The following is a 21,000-nucleotide window of genomic DNA, read 5'->3' as shown; positions in this document are numbered from 1 at the left end:
TTTCCCATATTTTCCAAACTAAAACTTTGATGTTTTAGGACTAATTTAAGTTTCTTATCAATACTTTGTATGCATAATACTCTCATCAACACTTATATTATTTGAGAGCGAGGATTTAAGAAGAGGAGAAAGGCTAGGATTTAAGTTTTTCAAAAAAGGTCTTTGAGTTCTTGATTGCTCTTCGTGTCCAGGTATGTAAGGCCTAACTAAAATATGAATTTTGTACCTCCTTATGCCCATGATTGTGATAGATTGATTGTGTACTGATTTAGTATCCATGATTGTATTTCTTGAGAAATTCATGTCTTATAAGTATGCATGTTTTTACTATTTATTGATGAAACATGAATTTTCTATAAATAAGTTCGTTGAACTCATGATTTGAACTACTTGTTTACTTAAACCCTAGTGACATGTTGTTGATATTGAATTATATACACCTTAAGATAGAGTCTGGAGCCTTGAATTGTGAATGTATAATTGTGATTGTAATGTGAGCATGATGATAGTATTGATGGTGAAGATGAATTGATATTTCTAAATGTTGTCATAAATGATTGTCTAAAACCTCTCTTAACTATATGCTTGTGAACAATAAGGAAATTGATTGGTTGAAAGGATTGATTTGATAGAATAATGAGTTGAAAAGAGTCCAAAAGAGACTTACTGATTTGGTTTGATTTGGATTGATTGTCTTATGAGCTTGAGTCTTGGGAGGACTATCAAACACCGAATTGGGTAAGAGTAAGTAATAATTCGAACTCAATAACTATGTCACCAAACATATGAGAGGATAGAACCGTTAAAGTCAAATATTTTCCAAATTATTCTCTTAACATAATAGGACTTGATTGGTTATAGATCCATGATTGTTGATTCGTTCTTACCCTAAAAAGGTTAGGATGGATGTCATATCAATGTCGTCTTATTATAATATCACTGGATCATAAGTAATGGTTGTCGGATAAGAAAAACTCCTATATTGGTCTTGATAGTACTCTGAGTCAGATTGGTATGTATATGATTGATCTTGTCTAAATCATATTCTTGTTTAGACTTAGGACATCTTAATTGAGTTTTCCATTCTTCTAATTTGATATTCTAAGTTAATTTGATTCTACCCCAACGTACATTTGAGTCTGCATCATTTCATGATACAGTGTCAGGTAATAAAGATCATTAATAGGTAAATCGTTGATGCTCTATCCATATTTAGCTAATTGGTGAGTCGTCCTTGCTTCTGGAGGATACCCCATTTATCATTCTAGCACGTGTTTAGTTTTTTCATTTGATTTAAGGTAGCCATGACTGGAGAATGTAGACAGGGGAAGAATGGTTGTTATAAATGTGGCTAGGTGGGTCATTTCCAAAGGGAGTATCCGACATGAGGAAATAGAGCTCAGTCTTCTACTACAGCACCACCGGCTAGAGGTAATCAAAGGGGCACTACTTCAAGTATGGGCGAAGGGATAAACCGTCTATATACCATGGGTAGTCGCTGAGATCAAGAGAACTCCCCAGACATTGTGATGGGTATGATTTTAGTCTTTACTCTTAATTATTATGTCTTAATGGATTCGGGTGCCACATTATTTTTTGTATCTTCTTATATGGCTAGTAGAATTGATAGAGTCACTGAGTGTCTTCTTGAACCTTTTAGTGTATCTACTCCTGTTGGTGAGTTTATCTTAGCTGAGAGGGTCTATAGGGATTGCGAGGTATTTATATATCATAAGGATACCATGGCTGACATAGTTGACTTGGACATGGTCGATTTTAATGTGATTCTTGGCATGGATTGACTTTATGCTTGTTATGCCTCTATTGATTGTAAAAATCAGATTGTTAAGTTTAGTGTCCGGAATAAGACTTTCTTAGAATGGAAGGGTGGTCTTGTTGTGCCTAAGGGTAAGTTTTTCTACCTTAGGGAAAGAAATTTGATCTCTAAAGGGTGAATATATCACATCGTTAGAGTCAAAGATGATAGTATTGAGTCCCCTACTCTCGAGTCAGTCCTGATTGTAAATGAATTTCTTGAAGTATTTTCTGAAGATCTGCTAGGAGTCTCTCATGATAAAGAGATTGACTTTGGGATCAATGTTCTTTCCGATACTTAACCTATTTCTATTCCACCATATAGAATAGCTCCTACTGAGTTGAAAGAACTGAAAGAACAACTGAAAGATCTCATAGATAAGGAATTCATTAGGTTGAGTGTCTTACCTTGGGGCGCTCCTTCCCTCTTTGTGCAAAAAAGGGATGGATCATTGAGAATGTGCATTGACTATTGTCAACTGAACAAGGTCACCATAAAGAACAAGTATTCCCTTCCCAAAATAGATAATTTGTTTGACCAAATTTAGGGTGCCACTTGTTTCTCAAAGATGGACATCAGGTCAAGCTACCACCAGTTGAAAGTGAGAGAATGTAACATACCAAAGACTGCTTTCGGAACTAGGTACGGTCACTTTAGTTTCTGGTTATTCCTTTGGTTTGACCAATGCTCTTGCAACATTTATGTAATTGATGAACCAAGTATTCAAACAGTATTTGGACATGTTTGTGATTGTATTTATATTTGATATATTGATCTATTCAAGGAGTGAAAAGGAGCATGCTAATCATCTCAGAATTTTCCTTCAGAATCTCAAGGTAAGGAACTAAATGCCAAGTTTTCAAAGTGTGAATTTTGGCTTGCTTCTATGGCATTCCTAGGCCATATTATATCCAGAGAGGGTATACGAGTTGATTTGCAAAAGATTGGAGCGGTTAAGAACTGGCCGAGGCCTACATTCCTAACTGACATAAAAAGTTTCTTGGGTTTGGCTGGATATTACCATAGATTTGTTGAAGGGTTCGCATCCATATATTCACCATTAGCTAAGCTAACTCAGAAAAAGGCTAAGTTTTAATGGTCATATACTTGCGAGAAGAGTTTTCAAAAATTAAAAACAAGATTGACTACTACTTCTGTGTTATCCCTACCTGAGGGAACAGATGGGTTTGTCATCTACTGTGATGCATCCAGAGTTGGATTGGGTTGTGTGTTGATGTAGAAGGGAAAGGTCATTGCAAATGCTTTTAGATGGCTCAAGATTCATGAGAGAAACTTCCCAACTCACTACCTTGAGTTGGCAGCCATAGTATTTTCTCTCAAGATTTAGTATCACTATCTATATGGCATGCATGTTGATGTGTTCACAGATCATAAGAGTCTGCAATACGTGTTGACTCCGAAAAAGCTAAACCTGAGATAGAAGAGATGGCTTGAGTTGCTCAAGAATTATGACATAAGCATTCTTTACCACCTAAATTAAGCTAACATTGTTTTTATGCTCTTAGCAAGTTATCTATGGGGAGCACTGTCTATGTAGAAGAGGGAAAGAAGGAATTGGACAAAGAGGTGCATAGACCTGCATGTTTGGGAGTTCAACTTATTGACTATAGTGAGGGTAGTACAATTGTTCAGAAAGGAGCTGAATTATCTCTAGTTGTAGAGGTGAAAGAAAAGCAAGATCAAGATCCCATTCTCCTCCAACTAAAAGATAATTTTCATAAGCAGAAGGTAATGACTTTCTTTAAAGGGGGAGATAGAGTGTTGAGGTATCAAGAGAGATTGTGTGTTCAGAGCATTGATGGCATTCGAAAAAAGATCATAATAGAGGCCCATAATTTCAGGTATTCCATCCATCCAGGTTCTATGAAGATGTACCGTGACTTGAGAGAGGTATATTGGTATAATGGAGTAAAGAAGGATATAATAGAGTTTGTGTCTAAGTGCCCGAACTGCCAATAAGTTAAAGTTGAGCACCACAAGCCTTGCAGAGTATCGTATAATATTGAGATTCCAGAATGGAAGTAGGAGATGATAAATATGGACTTCATTACAGGTCTACTGCGGTCCCTCACACAGCATCACTATATTTGGGTGACTGTGGACGGAATGACCAAATCAGCCCATTGTTTACCAGTTAAGACTACGGATATCATAGAAGATTACGTTAGACTGTATCTTAGAGAGATTTTTAGAATGCATGGAATTCCTTTATCTATTATTTCAGATAGGGAGCTTAGTTCACTGCTCAATTTTAGAAGTCATTCCAGAATGGTTTGGTCTCAAGAGTGAACGTTAGTACTGCTTTTCATCCACAGACAAACGGCCAGGCAGAGCATACGATTCAGACTTTGGAGGATATGTTGAGAGCTGGTGTCATCGACTTTAAAGTTAACTAGGACAATCATTTACCTCTTATTGAGTTTGCATACAATAATAGCTTTTTGAGTATTCAAATGGCTCCCTATGAAGCTCTCATGGGAGGAGATGTAGATTACCAATCGGTTGGTTTGAGGTTGGTGAGGTTGAGTTGATTAGACCAAACTTGATTCATCAAGCTATGGAGAAAGTATATATCATTCAGGAAAGGTTGAAAACTGTGCAGAGTCGCCAGAAATCCTATATTAATATTAGGGAGAGAGATTTAGAGTTCGTAGTACATGATTAGGTATACTTGAAAGTTTCACCCATGAAAAGTATGATGAGACTTGGAAAGAAAGAAAAGCTTAGTCCCCGCTACATTGGTCCTTATCAGATTATGAACAAGATTTATAACATAGTCTATGAATTAGAGTTGCCCCAAGAGTTAGCAGCTATTCATCCCATTTTTCAAATCTCTATGCTTAATAAAAATTTAGGAGATACTTCGCTTGTTGTCCCAACTAAGAGCATTAGCGTGGAAGAGAGTTTGAGTTATCAAAATATTCCACTTGAGATTCTTGATCATTAGGTTTGCAAATTGAGAACTAAGGAGGTAGCATCCATCAAAGTTCTATGGCGGAATTAGTTTGTTGAAGAGACTACATGAGAAACTGTAAAGGATATGAAACCTAGATACCCGCATCTATTTGTGCCTTCTAATGATGATGCTGATGATTATATTTCCTTTTCTTATCTTTGATTTGAAGTTTCTTCCGAGTTTAAGTATATGATGTATATCCTTGAATTCGAGTAGTGATTGTTTGATTGATTGAGTATTTGATTCTTGATTGTATTCGTGCCTTGGGTAAACCCATAACTCAGTCTTCATTCTAGAATGAATGATCCCAAGGGGGAGATATTGTAACACCCTTTATTATTCTAGACTAGACTAAGTTTGAGGACCATAAGAAAGATTGAGAAAAGTGAGTTGTACCTATGTGTACGAGTCAACCTACAAGTTATAGGAACTCTATGGATCGTAGGAGGGACTCATAGTGTTGGTATTGAGGTTTGAAATTTGGCCAAGTCTAGAAGTGAGTCAATGAGTCTATTGGCAACTCATAGAGAAGTCCATAACTCATAAGTATAAGTCATGGGGCCAAGGTCTAACCTCTAAAAAATATAAGCCAGAGTACTTTGACTATGAATTGACAAGACGATTCGTAGAAAGGATCACGAATCATCGAGATGATTCATAGACACCCTTGACACTTAGCCAAAAATTCAAAACTCCAATTCACTTCTACGAGTGAAGTCAATGACTCATGAAAGAGTCTACGAGTCGTAGAAATGACTCATAGAAGAGATTCAGGGACTCTGAGATTCTGAGTCTGAGAATGTTGACAAGAAGAGAAAGGTTAATGACCTGTAACACTTTGTATGAGTCGTAGACTTGACTCATGGAAACATTTATAAACTATAACCCAGTTATACGACTGGTCTTCTACGACCCATAGAAGTGTCTACGAGTCATAGAACTGATCTGTAGACGGCAGAGTTGAATTTTATGAAGGGTATTCGTGTCTTTTCCCACCTTTTTAAAACTAAAACCTTGGCGTTTTATGACTAAATTAAGTACCTTATTAGTACATTGTATGCATAATACTCTCATTAACACTTAGATTATTTGAGAGCTAGGATTTGAGAAGAGGAGAAAGGCTAGGGTTTAAGTTCTTTAAGAAATATCTTTGAGTTCTTGATTTCTCTTCATGTCCAGATATGTAAGGCCGAACTAAAATATGGATTCTATTCCACCATGTGCCCATGATTGTGATAGATTGATACTGTACGGATTGAGGCTCCATAATTGTATTTCTTAAGAAATTCTTGTCTTAGAAGTATACATGTTTTACTGTTTATTGATGAAATATGGATTTCCTATAAATAAATTCCTTGAACTCATGATTTGAACTACTTGTTTACTTAAACCTTAGTGGCATGTTGGCTGATATTGAATTGTATATAACTTCAGATTGAGTCTAGAGCCTTGAACTGTGAATGTATGATTGTGATTGTAATGTGAGCATGATAATAGTATTGACGGTGAAGACGAATTGATAGTTCTAAATGTTGTCCTAAATGATTGTCTAAAGCCTCTCTTAGCTAAATAATTGAGAACAATTGGGAAATTGATTGGTTGAAATGACAGCTTTGATAGAACGAGTGAGTTGAAAAGAGTCCAAAAGAGACTTACTGATTTGATTTGATTTGTATTGATTCTCTTATGAGATTGAGTCTTGGAGGAGTATCAAGCATCAAATTGGGTAAGAGTAGGTAATAACTTAAACCCAATAGCTACGTCGCCAAACATAGGAGAGGATTGAACCATTAAAGTCTAATTTTTCCTAAATTATTATCTTGATATAATAGGACTTAATTGGTTATGGATCCATGATTGTTGATTCTTTCTTACCTTGGCAAGGTAAGGACGGACTTGGCAATAATATCGGCTTATTGTAAGATCACTGGCTCATAAGTGATGGTTGTCGGATAAGAGAAACTTCCATATAGGTCTTGATAATACTTTGAGTCAGATTGGCAAGGATTGGATTGGATGGTATATGATAGGTCTTGTCTAAATCATATTCTTGTTTAGACTTAAGAAATCTTCATTGAGTTGTTCATTCTTCTGATTTGAGATTCTGAGTTGATTTGATTCTACCCTAATGCATGTTTCATTCTGCCATTTTACATACTCATACATTCTACGTACTGACGTCTATTTCTGGATATATTGTTTCATGATACAGAGACAGGTAATAAAGATCATCAACAAGCGCATCGTTGAGGGTCTATCCATATTCAACTGATTGGTCAGTCCTCCTTACTTTCGGAGCATACCCCATTTATCATTCTAGCATGAGTTTAGTTTTCTTTATTCAATTAGAGCTAGCCATGAACCTTTCATTGGAACCATCTAGATTATTGATAAATATTTCATAGACTAGAGTGTTGATAATGTTGATTTATTTTGCTTTGACTAGTTTCATTCTTCTAGTTGTTGATTTGATAGATGGTTGGCCTTTGGCCTTATTTATGAATAGAAAGCTTAATGAGTTGAGTCTTCTGCTGATAGAATGTGATTAAATGAACATATAATTGGACTAAGAGGCTCACTTGAGGATTAGCAATGGTCTTCGAGTGTCGGCCACATCTAGGGTACCCTTCTAGGGCATGACACTTTGGGAGTCGGCTTGGGTAGTATATTGATGCAAAAATATAGAGTTATATCTTATGCTTCTTGATAGTTGAAGCTACATTAGAAGAACTATCCTACCCACGACTTGGAGTTGGCAGCTGTGGTGTTTGTTCTGAAGTTATGAAGGCACTATCTCTATGGTGTGCATTATTAGGTCTTTACTGACCACCGTAGCCTTATGTATATCTTTTCTCAACCAAATCTGAACATGAGGTAGTGTAGGTGGTTGGAGTTATTGAAAGACTGTGATATCACCATTCTTTAGCATCTAGGCAAAGCTAACATGGTAGCTGATGCCTTGAATTGCAAAGCATCTAGTATGGGTAGTTTGGCTTTCCTTAATATGGATGAGAGACCCTTAGCTTTGCAGGTTCAGTCATTGTCTAGGTAGTTGGTCCGACTTGATAGTTTTACACATCATAGCTTTTTGGCCTTTGGGGAGGCTAGGTCTAATTTGATGGACTAGATTCATACCCACCAGTTTAAGGATGACAAGTTAAGGGTCATTCATCTTTTAATAGTTCCAACCTATTCTATGGATCGAGATAGCCTTAGTCCATTACTGAATAAGGAATGGTCGGGCTAAATAGAGAATGAAATGCATAACAAAAAATAGGGAAAGGAAGAGAAAGTGTTGAGTGGTGAAGCTTAGTTAGCCTCCCTTGACCCAAAGGGAGTTTTGAGGATTAATGGTGGCATTTGTATGCTCAAGGTTAGTGATTGGGTATGTATGATATTGGGGTGGGTTATTGCTTTAAATATTCTATTTACCCAAGAGCGGCAAAGATATTCATGACTTAAAACAACACTATTAGTGATGTGGTATGAAGAGGGACATTGCTGATTTTGTGGCCAAGTGTCTAAATTTTAAACAAGTGAAGTATGAGCATCAAAAATTGGGTGGTTCTATGCAGAGGATACCCATCCCTGAGTGGAAGTAGGAAAGTATCACCATGGATTTTGTGTTGAGATTACCCATGACATTGGGTAAGTATGACTCTGTTTGGGTGATTATGGATAGATTGACCAAATCAGCCCATTTCCTTACGGTGAAGACTAGCTACAATGCGAAGCAGTTAGCTAGGATCTACCTTTGTGAGATTATTAGGTTGCATGGGTTGCCTATCTCTATTTTATCAGATTGGGGTTCAGTGTTCACCTCTTATTTTTGAGAGGAATTGCAGCGTGGTTTGGGTATGTGACTCGACTTGAGTTCAGCATTTCATCCCTAGAGTGATGGCCAGTCTGAGCGGACTGTTCAGGTGTTGGAGTATATTCTTAGGGCCCATGTGATTGATTTTGGTGCCCGATGGGACCAACACTTGCCTTTGGTAGAGTTTGCCTAGAATAATAGTTACCACTCCAGTAGTCATATGGCACCATTTGAGGCATTATACGGTTGTAGGTGTCAATCACCTATTAGGTGGTTTGATTCAATTGCAGTGGATGCATTGGATACTGATTTGCTTAGGGATGCTATGGAGCAGGTATGCTTGATTCAGAGTCGACTACTGATAACTCAGAGTCGCCAGAAGATTTATGCTGATAGAAGAATTATGTAAGTTCTGTTGCGTTCGGAACGTCGAGTTTGGTCTAGTTGAACATTGACTTAAATCCCCAAGACCTTAATTGTCATTTTGAGTTTTTAGGCCAAAAGTTGAGATTTAGGCTAAAAAGGGGTTAGAGAGGGTAATTTTTATCCTAACGACTTTTTTTCAAAAATTTAACAAATCTATTGAGTCTAGAATGTCAAATTCAGTATAGTAGCATATTCAGTTTATTTTAATTGGATCTCAAATGATTTTTGAGGGTCCAACCAAGAGAGTTTTTATACTTGGCAAATCTACATATTCTGGTTTCTGGTGAAGCTTAAATTGCAGTTCGAGATCACGACCTAAGGTCACTCGATCGCTAAGTGTGGGTTATTTGTTCCTCTCTATCACGAGGGATTGCGATGGGTAAATGTCTAGTGCTTCATGATTGTGAGAGTTAGTGTCTCCCAATCGCAATGCTCAATTCGTGCGTGAATAATGTTAAGTTGTGAAAATAGTCCCATTTTCGAAAAAATACTATTGTTATCAATTTAGAGCTTAGAGAAGACAATTTTGGGTAAAATTCTTGAGGAATATTGTGTGGGTAAGTACTTCTTTCAGTCTCACATCATTTATCTATGAATTTCCTTTCCTAAATCCTTGAAAAAGTCTAGTTTTAAGTGAGAATTGTTGGGAGTTTGTTCTTAAATTTCAATTAGGTCATCATTGATTTCTACCTTATTTCTTGGCCTATTTTTATGGGTTTTCACCCACAAACTCCCCTCACTGAGTAGAATATGTTTTTTGAAAATTTTTTGCAAATTTGACCCTTTTTAAAATTAATTAATTTTTGGACTATTTTACCCCCAGTTCTGAAACCTATCAATATGGGTATCTTTGGAATCTTTATAACACATATGTTTCACTATTGATAGTGGATTATCATCCCGGGTGTTGAATTTGATAGTTGATCGTTCAATGAAGGTGTTCGAATGCAGTTTCGGCTATTGAGATAGGTTTGGCAATCCTTCTTGGGGCTGAGTTGGGGTGATTAGTCAAATTTTATATTCTAGACTTTGGGATAGGGTCATAGTATAAATTGGAAACTGTTAACTGACTTTGATATGCTCGTGTGGGGCCTTTTTATATTATGATGCCCGTGTGGAGGCTTATTTGGGCTATGTTGCCCATATGGGGGCCTTATTTTCTAATTTATCTGTTTTGAGCATATGTGATTCATGACTTGCTTATGAGAGAGGTGTGAGGAGACTATTTAACTTGAAATGCCCATCTAAGGGGTTGAGTTAGGAGTTTTGAGCATACCTAAGTATTGAAATATTGTATAAAATGGGTGAACACTTAATTTGAGGCATTTCCTTCCCATTACTGTCTATTGAGGGTGAATATCATACTTAGGTTTAGTTTTGAGAACTTTGAAACTTGTACTATATGTTGAGTTGATATTACCTCCATGCCTTATATGTTGTGAATGCATTCATTGTCATTTATATTGTCATTGAACATCGGGAAGTTGAAAATAGTGGAAATTCTTTTTGAGAAAGAAAATGTGATACCTTTTCTATATCCTTGACCACTAGTTAGGTGGCAAGCAGAAGATATATTAGTATCATGAATCCTTGGCCAAAGCTGGGTGGTGAGGAAGTTGATACATTAAGATTATGATGAGGTATATGGTATGCGAGACCCCCATGGGTCCTATTTGGTAGCACAGCTCGGCAGGTATATAAGACAATTTGTGTGAAGGTCTTGATTCCACCGTACCCTTATATCATTTCATTACTATATTACACTGCATTGCATTGATATTTATGATACTTAGTATATCTAATTAACTATGATATTAAATTGTACTTATATGTTTACTTTAAATTGCGCAGTTTTATATAAATTGGCGGCAGCATAGCTGGAGTGGGACATTTCTGCGTGCAGGTGGAAGCGTTTCTTAGTTTATTTCAGAAGTTTGATTAATTCCTTATACTCATTTGGTTAACATGTGGATTGTACTCGCATCTACTTTTGTGTTCCTTTTGATGTAGATTCTAGCCCGGGTATTCAGCACGATAGTTGATTTCTATCAGATATATCATCATTGGAACGCCGTTAATTCTATCTTTCAATTCCAGTCTTTACTGTATTTCGAGACTTATTATGTATATTCAGACTCAAAATTGTATTAGATGTTCTTAAACTTACGACACCAGGTTTTGGGATAATTTCATTATGTCTTTTTGATTGTGTTTAATTGTGTACTGACATCCCTCTTAAAGTCTCATATTATTTTACTTTTAGGCTTACACATCGAGATGGGGTTTAGGATGTGTTCCATCATGACCTTAATTTTTGAGTCGTGATAGAAAGAACAGTGACCCTCTATCGACTGATGAAGTAGCTAGAGAGGATGTTGAGGTAGAAGATGAGCAGGTTCACGAGAAAGAAGCACACCCCAGCCTACTCCAGATATGATCCACCAAGTTCTCACCTATCTCAGTGGATTATCCGATGAGGGAAATGCACACCCAAAACCTTATATTCTGGAGTACAACATGCAGCTGTTGAGGCTCCCCATATGAATGCATCCCCGAGAACAAGTTTGTTTCCTCAATTGACTAAAGGCCAGTAATGACTGGTGACCAACATGACCTCTTTGTTAAGTTCTTGAAGTTGAAACCCCTGATTTTCATGGGTATTGAATTTGAGGATGCCTATAATTTCCTTGTTGATTGTCATGAGCTATTTCATAAGATGGATATAATAGAACGATTTGGTGTTGAGTTTGTGACATACTAATTTTAGGAAGACGTCAAAATATGATGGCAGTCTCACGTTAAGTGCCGACTAGCAAAGGTACCACCTATGACTTCGACAACTTTTTTTGACTTTTTTATGGACAAGTTTTATCCCCGGACCTTGAGGGATAGGAGGAGAAATGACTTCCTGAATATAGAGAAAGAGAGGATATCCATTGCAGCCTATGAGGTCAAGTTTCATGCCTTATCTAGATATGATACTCAACTTTGCTTTAGTCTAGAAAATCGGATCCACCGCTTTGTAAAAGGATTGAGGTCAGATTTACAGATTCCATCTTTACAAGTGGATACTTCATCAAAATCTTTTCAGGAGGTGGTTGATTTTACGATAGAGGTGGAGGGGGTGAAACCAGATAACTTATCTAAGGAGACAACATTCAAGAAATTTTGTAAGGGAGGTGAGTTTAGTGGTTCTTACTCCAGAAAGCAGAGTTATGAGGGTTATTCAACCTATCTTATTCAGTCTTCATTGCAAGTTTCAGATGGAGGTCCATCAAAGACTAGCCAATACTTTTCTAATTTTGGGAGTTATCTTCAGTCTTCTTTGTCTTCATAGAGACCCACTCTTGACCCCAAGATTTGTTATGGATGTGGTGAGCCTGGGCATATCAAAAAATATTATCTAAGGCAGAATCATGCTTGGTGTGATCAGGGTTACAAAGCTCCAGCAGCTAGAGATGGAGGCGGCTATAATAGGGGCCGTTATTCTGGAGGACGTGGTGGCTAATGTCATAGTGGTCACCAGTCCGGCCAGGGAGGCGGGTAGGTTAGAACTATGGGAGTACCGCCCGACAAGGGCAATGGTCGGATGAATGACAGAGCCCATTGTTATGCTTTCCTAGGAAGGTCAGAGGTAGAGGCATTCGATGTTGTTATCACAAGTACTCTTCTAGTCTTTGATCGCATGGCTTTCGTAGTATTTGATCCTGGATCCATATTTTCTTATATATCTTCCGCATTTGCTGATGCAATTGATTTACAATATGACTTTCTTGACATGCTTATTCGTATTTCTACTCCTGTTGGTGAGTTTGTACTTGTTGAGAAGGTGTATAGGTCTTGCCTTGTGACTTATGTGGGAAGTTGAACTTATATAGATTTGATTATTCTAGAGATGGTTGATTTTGATGTATTCCTGGGTATGACTTGGCTCTCTCCAAATTTTTCTATCTTAGATTGCAATGTTAAGACCGTGACCTTGGACAAGCATGGGATAGATCAGCTGGTGTGGGAGGGTGACTATCTTCTCTCCCCAGTTCAGATTATCTCTTTTCTTCGCGCTAAGAGATTGGTGAGTAAGGGTTGTTTAACCTTCTTAGCGCATTTCAAGTATGATAGTTTTGAAGTTTCTTCGATTAAGTCTATTTTGATAGTGCGTGAGTTTATGGATGTTTTCTTCGCAGACCTACCTAGTATGCTACCTAATAGAGATATTGATTTTTGTATTGATCTAGCGCCAGGCATTCACCCCATTTCCATTTCACCTTATAGAATGGCCCCAGCTGAGTTGAGGGAGTTGAAGGCCAAACTTCAAGAGTTATTGGGTAAATGTTTTATTAGATTAAGTGCCTCTCCTTGGGGTTATCCAATTTTATTTGTGAAGAAGAAGGATGGTAGTATTCGTGTGTGCATAGACTACAGGCAGTTGAACAAGGTGACTATTATAAATAGGTATCTACTTCCTCGCATTGATGACTTATTTGATCAGTTGTAGGGTGCTTGTATCTTCTTCAAAATTGATTTGAAGTTTAGCTACCACCAGTTAAAATATGGGCAGCATATGTGCCGAAGACTGCTTTTCGAACCAGGTATGGGTACTATGAGTTCTTGGTAATATCTTTTGGGCTTACAAATTCCCCTGCTACTTTCATTAGCTTGATGAATGTAATCTTTAAGCCATATCTAGATCTCTTTGTTATTGTATTTATTGACGATAAATTGATATGCTCAAAGAACAAAAAAGAGCATGAAGATCATCTGATAATTGTTTTGGGATTATAAAGGGAGAAGAGTCTTTATTCCAAATTCTCCAAGTATGAGTTTTGGCTCGATTCAGTGTCTTTTTTGGAGCACGTGGTTTCTAAGAATAGAGTGATGGTAGATCCTCAAAAAATTAAAGCAATAAAGAGTTGGGCCAGGCCCACTAATGTCTCAAAGGTAAGGTGCTTTGTTGGTTTGGCTAGCTAGTACTATCGGTCCGTCAAGGGGTTTGCTTCCATTGCTTCCCAGTTGACCAATCTGACCAAGAATAATGTTCCATCTATGTTATCGGATGAGTTTGAAGAGATTTTTCATAAACTTCAGACCCTGTTGACTACTGCACCAATTCTTGCCTTTCCAATTAAAGGTAAGAATTTCATTATTTATTATGATGCATCTTATTCTAGTTTAGGTACAGTGCTAATGCAGGAGAGGAATGTAATTGCCTATGCTTCAAGGTAATTGAAGGTGCATGAATGTAACTATATCACTCATGATTTGAATTTGGTTGCAGTTGTATTTGCATAGAAGCAGTGGAGACATTATCTATATGGGGTAAAGTGTGAAGTATATACAGATCATCGCAGTTTACAACATATGTTCATTTAGAGAGACTTGAATTTGAGGCAAAGGAGGTGGATGGAATTGATGAAAGACTATGATATTATTATTCTCTATCACCCAAGAAAAGCTAATATGGTGGTTGATGCCTTGAGTAGAAAAGTAGGAAGTACGGGAGATTTAGCTCATTTGCAGGTTTCTAGACGCCAATTGGCTAGAGAGGTTCAAACTCTGACTAATGACTTTATGAGGCTGGAAGTAACTGAGAAATGAGGATTATTGGCCTGTGTGGAGGCATGATCTTCTTTCCTTGACAAGATTAAAGGAAAGAAGTTTGATGATGAGGAAGACATCCTGAGGATTAAGGGGAGGATATGTGTGCCCCATGTTGATAATTTGATTTAAATCATTCTTGTAGAGGCTTACAGTTCGAGGTACTATATACATCCTGGTGCAACCAAGATTTATCGCAATTTGAGACAACATTATTGGTGGAGTAGAATAAAGCGTGACATTTTTTATTTTGTTGTGCACTGCCCAAATTGTCAACAGGTAAAATATGAGCACCAAAGGCCTAGACGGACACTTCAAAAAATACCTATTCCTGAATAGAAGTGGGAAATGATTGCAATAGATTTTGTGTTTGGTCTTCCAAAGACATTGGGTAAGTTTGATTTGACATAGGTAATTGTTGATAGTTTAACCAAGTTTGCTCACTTCATTCCAATCAAGGTGACTTATGATGCAGGGAAGTTAGCCAAACTCTATATCTATAAGATTGTTCGATTGCATGGAGTTCTGATTTTCATCATATCAGATAGAAGTATGCAATTTACTTCTAACTTTTGGAGGACCTTGCAGGCTGAGTTAGGTACTAGATTGGATATTATTAACGCATTTCATCCTCAGACCGATGGGCAGTCTGAGCAGACAATTCAAGTGCTAGAGGATACCCTTAGCAGAGTTTTTTGTACAATAATAACTATCACTCAAGTATTGATATGGCTCCGTTTGAGGCATTATATGGGAGGAGATGTAGGTCTCATATTGGTTGGTTTTATGCATTTGAGGTGAGACCTTGGAGAACTGATCTTTTGATGGAGTCATTAGAGAAGCTAAAATTCATTCAGGAGAAGCTTCTAGTAGCTTAGAGTAGGCAGAAGGAGTATGCAGACCAAAAGGTCAGGGACATGGAGTTTATGGAGGGAGAGCAAGTGTTGTTGAAGGTTTCACCCATGAAGGGTGTGATGAGATTTGGTAAGTGAGGTAACCTCAGTTTGAGGTATATTGGGCCATATGAAGTTCTTAAGCGTGTTGGAGAGGTGGCCTATGAATTGGCTTTACCTCCAGGTTTGTTCGGAGTGCACTCAGTATTTCATGTGTCTATGCTAAAGAAATATCATGGTGATGGAAAAAACATTATTTGCTGGAATTCGATCTTGCTTGATGAGAATTTATCTTATGAGGAGGATCCTGTAGCTATTCTTGATAGGGAGGTCCTCAAATTGAGGTCAATGGAGATTGCGTCAGTGAAGGTTCAGTGGAGGAATCGTCGTGTTGAGGAGTCCACTTGGGAGATTTGAGGCTGATATTCATGGAAGATATCCAAATTTGTTCGTCGTTGAGGAGTCATGTACCCTTTTTTACTCTCGCTCTTTTTTTGACCATTCGAGGATGAACGGTGGATAAAATGTTATCTGTTCTAGAATTATTAGGCCGTTTTAAGTACTAGAGCTTTTTGTTTCATAAAAAAAATCATCCCGTAAATTTTTAATGGGTATTTTGGACTATTCGATAAGTATAATTATGTAGTTAAGGGGTAAACTTAGATAACTAATTTAATTAATGGGCTAAAGTAGAAATTTATTTAATATCCTATACCACTTATCTCATATTATTAAAATAAGTTAGGGGGATTTGTCACTTTTAATACAAAAAGGATTTAGAAAAAAAAAAGAAAAATGAGAAGACTCACGGTGGACGAAAGGAGAACGACGGATTCAGGTGTTGACTAAACTTCATTCTTGTTCTACGTATTAGTTTCTAGTATGTATGTGTATATATATATATATATATATTACTCAAGTTCAATTTAGTGTTAGTAGTGTTATGGTAGTGAGAAGAAAGAGACAATTTAATTGAAAATTAGTATATATTGCCGTCCTTTTTGTTTGAATTGGATAAAGGTGTTTATGGTCATTCATGGCCTAATCATTGGCCAATGATTATACTATTATGGAGTAGGATATGAACACAAATTGAAACATTATAAAGAAAGTTGATTCAGCAAAATGATTTACTTAAATCGTGCCATTGTTTTCTAATGGTTAGTCTCACTTTTAATTATTTTCATTAAATTATTACAGTATAATTCAAGTTTTGATATATTGAGATAGATAATTAAATGATAGGTGTATAGTATTATATGAACAATATTAGATTTATGTTATTGGAAGGAAATGAGGTTTAACCATAGACTTGAGTTTTAGGGAATTGATTATAGAGATGGATGAGTTGTTGAGGTCTATATATATATATATATATATATATATATATATATATATATATATATTGGTGTTTATAGACTCGTTTGCTTATAAATATTGTATATTTGATAGATTGTTTTGGTTTGGATGATTGATATATTGTTATGAAATCCATAATCTTAAACTTTGCCCTATCAAAAGTGATGTCTTAAATAAAAAAGGCTTGATGAAATATTGTTAATAAAGTAGAATGTGATAATAAAGAATGATAAATTAATTATATATTTGAATTGAGTGTCACGAGCTGACATGATATATTTGGATCGGGTGTCATGAGCCAACACGATATTATTGGATCGGACGTCATGTTTTGGAATAGTAATATTAAAGAAAAATAAATTAAATGAATTAATACTACTCAATCTCAAATAACTCATTTCCTAAAAGACCATGGTTTAGAGGCCTGAGTTCTTATGTATACTCTTGATATTGTTGGTTGATTATGTAACTGTTTCATTGTGTTGTCACTTGATCTTGATCTTTTTGTATGCCACTTGTTAAGTGTTATGGTTGATTTCCTGCTATTACTTATTGCATATTGATTTCTATTTCGAGTCGTCCGATGATACCTCTCTGTACATGTTGCCTGTATTGACCCCTACATGTATTTTTCTTTATTTTATTTTATGGAGTGCAGCGAGTGTTTCATCGACTTCGACTCGACCTCAGCTCTAGCCAGTATTTGGTACATCAATTTTCAGGGTGAGCTATTCCATCTAGCTCATGTTGGATTTTCTCAGTCATGATATGATGTCCTTAGTTTTCGAACACGAACTATGTTATTTATTTTATTCTAACATTTGATATTTTCAGACTTAGCATTTTAGAATTAGATGTTCTTGATGTGATGACTTTCAAATTTTGAGGAACGTTATGTAGTAGACTCTCGTGGATTATTGTTTTTTACTTTAATAAGGTTTGAGATTCCGCAATATTATCGTGTTTTATGAGTTGAATCGCTAATATAAGTTGAGGTTTGTATCGTTGGTACTCCCACCTAGGAGATTAAGTGTGGGTGCCATTCATGGCCCATTTTGGGTCGTGACAAACAGGTACACAGAAGAACTAAGATCTACGAGAGAATCTAAAAATGCTTTTATTACTACCACGGTCTTTCGTGGACTTGAACCAAATCAACTGAGTGCCTGAGACTTCAATCACAGTAAACTAAGAGCTAAGGACTTGAATCGAATCAAATAAGGAGCCAAGGACTTTAACCAGGGTCGAAGGTATTCGAGGACTCTAACCAAAGCTGCAGGTAGCAAAGGACTCTAACCAAGACAGAGGGTAGCCAAGGACTCTAACCAAGGATGAAGATAGTCAAAGACTCTAACTAAGGCAGAGGGTAACCAAGGACTTTAACCATGGTTGATGATAGCCAATGACTTTAACTAAGGCTAAAAAATTGAGTCATTGACTCTATCTGTAACCCGATGGAGTGAATCAGGAACTTGAACCACGAATTAAGACGAGTCGACTAGATTTAGTATCAGCAACCAGACGAGCGTCAAGGGGAGAACCCCATACCGAGTGCCATCAATAAATCACTCCAAGCTCAAACCAAATCCAACCTGAATTTACGAGTGGCCTCTGAATAAGGACCAAGTACATAGGACCAGATGAAATGAGGGAATTATGGATATAAGGTCTTAAGAGCTGGATTACTGCCTAGCTAAGGCTCAGACTATCAGACTCAAGTCTACTATATTAGTCTACAGGGAGCTAAGCCGTCTGAAGAGGCATCGGAGAGATCCTAAGGCCTATTGTCTCCAATTTACGCAAGTCTATGGAATCACTAGTTTAAGCCTAGACTAAGACCAAAAATGATTCAATAATAACCAAAAATCATATACAAGTTACACCACAAGGTAAGGATGATCAACTAAAGCAACCAACATGTTATCGATGCCCCAAAAACCCAGAAAAGGCCTAACACATGGATTCTAAGAAGCTAACTATGATAAGCTAGAAACCCACCCCCAAATTCACACAATCAACATACAGTTACATATTCATGCTCAATCTAAGGAGAGGAAGCCGTAGCCTACTTTTAGGTTGTATGCACGTTCTCCAAATCAAGTCTATGGAGTTTTCCCCTTATGTACAACCTCCGAACGCTACTAGACTATTAAAAATAAAATTACAATGTTAATACAATCGTTTAGACAATAAAATTATTTAAAACAGAGACAGACCAATTTTGGAGTCTAAAATAGCAATGTGGGACCTGTGCTAAGAATTTTGGAATTGAATCCATAAAAAGGTCCTAAATAGTTTTAAACTTGTGTTCTAAAATAGAACACAAATCGAGACTCGGAATAGCCCAAACAATCAACATGCAAGAATAAACTAAGAAGAACTCCATTAAAGGCCATTATAGGTCTAGGAAGAAGGGAATTACCTTCGAAACAACGCTACAACACCTCCCCGAGAGTCCCCACCCATTGCTTTGACAATGCCCAGCAACAACAAGCAAATACCACCAAGAACCGAGCTCAAGAGATCTCAAATCAATTCCCAAAATAGTAAAACAAAGACCTAAAAATGGGTCTTAAGAGATCGACCGGTATAGAAAAAGCGATAATTAATGTCGCTAAAATCGACAGGGGCTAAGAGGCGATCCTAGTTAAAGATAACCCCTGGCCACTAAAGTGGGGGTCACTAAAGTGAAGGCCAAGGCCGCTTTAGCGGCTAGCCCTGAGGTGGCTTACCTATCTTAAGTGATACCCTGGCCGCTTAAGAGAGGATCGCTTTAGCGAAGTCTGAATCGCGAAAGCCATGGCACCAGCAACAAACACCAGAAATTTTAGCTAAGTCCTAATTTTTTCCGACAAGATGCTCGGGGTTCTTTCAGAACCCTGTGTGTACAAAAAGACTATGCAACCTCATCAAATTTGATGTTCCAGACTCAACGGCATAGACGAAACTTCCATACAAGGTCTCTTGATGAAAAATGGGTCCAACACCCAAGTGTTTTTTTAGCCAAAATCCACAAAGTGCCTTGGGATTAGACTGAAAGCCTCGGGAAGCGCACAAAAGGTCATTTTAGACTAAAATACGACAATTAGAAGCTAACCGCGCTGACAAACTTTTTATCTGAGCATTTTTTCCAAGAATATTGACCAAGGTCAAACTTAGGTCTAAGCTTGAAGGCTAAAATGTATAATGGTTCAAATTCGCACCAAAAACCTCAAGACCCGAGCCGACCATGCTACTAGCCTAAAATGACCATTCCAAACTAATGGAACCATCATAATTCTATTTTGAGGTAGCTGACATTTTGATCGAAGTCAACTATTCAAGTTTCAAAAACTCCAAAATAGAAAAAAATGGGTGTAAAACCCAAATGAATGACCAGACGACTGAAAAGTCAGTGCCAGCAAGTCATAAATGACTTGGGGTCATTATAGGAATTCTCTAAATGAAAAAAACAAGGCATTTACAGAGATATGACATGGAGGGTTATTACACATCCCCATGATACTTTTTCAGCATCAACACATGGAACACTAGATGGATCCCAAAAAAGCTAGGGGCAAAGCTAATCTATAAGCCACTGGCCCTACACTGTCAAAAAAATCAAATGGAGAAAAGTAACATGGGTTAAACTTATCCTTCTATCCAAACCTCATGACTCCTTTCATTAGTGAAACCTTTAATAGAACCTATTCACCAACCTAAAATATCATATACCTTACCTTGTGATCCACATATTTCGTTTGTCTGCTCTGGGCTACCAACAACTTGGTTTAGATACCTCTTACCTTTTCCTGATCTTCCCTTACCAATTCAACACCTAAAGGCTTCACATCACATGCCTCAAACAACCTATGAGTGATCTACATCCCTTCCCATAAGTTGCCTCGAATGGTGCCATATTTATGCTGGAGTGCTAAATATTGTTGCAGGAGAATCCACATAATGGTAAGAACTAATCCCAATGGCCCCAAAGTCTGTCACACATGCTCTCAGCATGTCCTCTAACACCTAAATGTCATTTTCGACTGACCATTCGTCTGGAGTGATAGAAAGGGGCACCCCGTGCAACCTCACTATTTCCTTGACATAAGTCCTGACCAACTACTGGGAGTTGTAATCC

The sequence above is a fragment of the Solanum dulcamara genome, chromosome 9 (assembly GCF_947179165.1).
Source record: "Solanum dulcamara chromosome 9, daSolDulc1.2, whole genome shotgun sequence".
NCBI classification, from domain to species: Eukaryota; Viridiplantae; Streptophyta; class Magnoliopsida; order Solanales; family Solanaceae; genus Solanum; species Solanum dulcamara.
Note: the sequence above shows the minus strand (reverse complement) of the source record.